The following is a 1586-nucleotide window of genomic DNA, read 5'->3' as shown; positions in this document are numbered from 1 at the left end:
ATTTAAACGTGTTTTAACGAAGTTATGAGCGATTTTAGTTTTCCCATACTTTTTGACCAAAAAATCAATTTTTGAAGGAAAATATGAGTGATCACAAAATAAGCTTATTTTTTAATTTAAACGTGTTTTAACGAAGTTATAAGCGATTTTGTTTTCTCATTCTTTTTGACCAAAAAATCGATTATTGAAGGAAAATATGAGTGATCACAAAATAAGCTTATTTTTCAATTTAAACGTGTTTTAACGAAGTTATAAGCGATTTTTGTTTTCCCATACTATTTGACCAAAAAATCGATTTTTGAAGGGAAATATGAGTGATCACAAAATAAGCTTATTTTTCAATTTAAACGTGTTTTAACGAAGTTATAAGCGATTTTAGTTTTCCCATACTTTTTGACCAAAATATCGATTATTGAAGTGAAATATGAGTGATCACAAAATAAGCTTATTTTTCGATTTAAACGTGATTTAACGAAGTTATAAGCGATTTTAGTTTTCTTATACTATTTGACCAAAATATCGATTTTTAAAGGGAAATATGAGTGATCACAAAATAAGCTTATTTTTCAATTTAAACGTGTTTTAACGAAGTTATGAGCGATTTTAGTTTTCCCATACTTTTTGACCAAAAAATCGATTTTTGAAGGGAAATATGAGTGATCACAAAATAAGCTTATTTTTCAATTTAAACGTGTTTTAACGAAGTTATGATCGATTTTAGTTTTCCCATACATTTTGACCAAAAAATCGATTTTTGAAGGGAAATATGAGTGATCACAAAATAAGCTTATTTTTCAATTTAAACGTGTTTTAACGAAGATATGAGCGATTTTAGTTTTCCCATACTTTTTGACCAAAAAATCGATTTTTGAAAGGAAATATGAGTGAACACAAAATAAGCTTATTTTTCAATTTAAACGTGTTTTAACGAAGTTATGAGCGATTTTAGTTTTCAATACTTTTTGACCAAAAAATCGATTTTTGAAGGGAAATATGAGTGATCACAATATAAGCTTATTTTTCGATTTAAACGTGATTTAACGAAGTTATGAGCGATTTAATTTTCTTATACTTTTTGACCAAAAAATCGATTATTGAAGTGAAATATGAGTGATCACAAAATAAGCTTACTTTTCGATTTAAACGTGATTTAACGAAGTTATAAGCGATTTTAGTTTTCTTATACTTTTTGACCAAAATATCGATTTTTAAAGGGAAATATGAGTGATCACAAAATAAGCTTATTTTTCAATTTAAACGTGTTTTAACGAAGTTATGAGCGATTTTAGTTTTCCCATACTTTTTGACCAAAAAATCGATTTTTGAAAGGAAATATGAGTGATCACAAAATAAGCTTATTTTTCAATTTAAACGTGGTTTAACGAAGTTATGAGCGATTTTAGTTTTCCCATACTTTTTGACAAAAAAATCGATTTTTGAAGGAAAATATGAGTGATCACAAAATAAGCTTATTTTTTAATTTAAACGTGTTTTAACGAAGTTATGAGCGATTTTAGTTTTCCCATACTTTTTGACCAAAAAATCAATTTTTGAAGGAAAATATGAGTGATCACAAAATAAGCTTA

Source organism: Lucilia cuprina, chromosome 5 (genome assembly GCF_022045245.1).
Source record: "Lucilia cuprina isolate Lc7/37 chromosome 5, ASM2204524v1, whole genome shotgun sequence".
NCBI lineage: Eukaryota > Metazoa > Arthropoda > Insecta > Diptera > Calliphoridae > Lucilia > Lucilia cuprina.
This window is presented reverse-complemented; position numbering follows the sequence as displayed.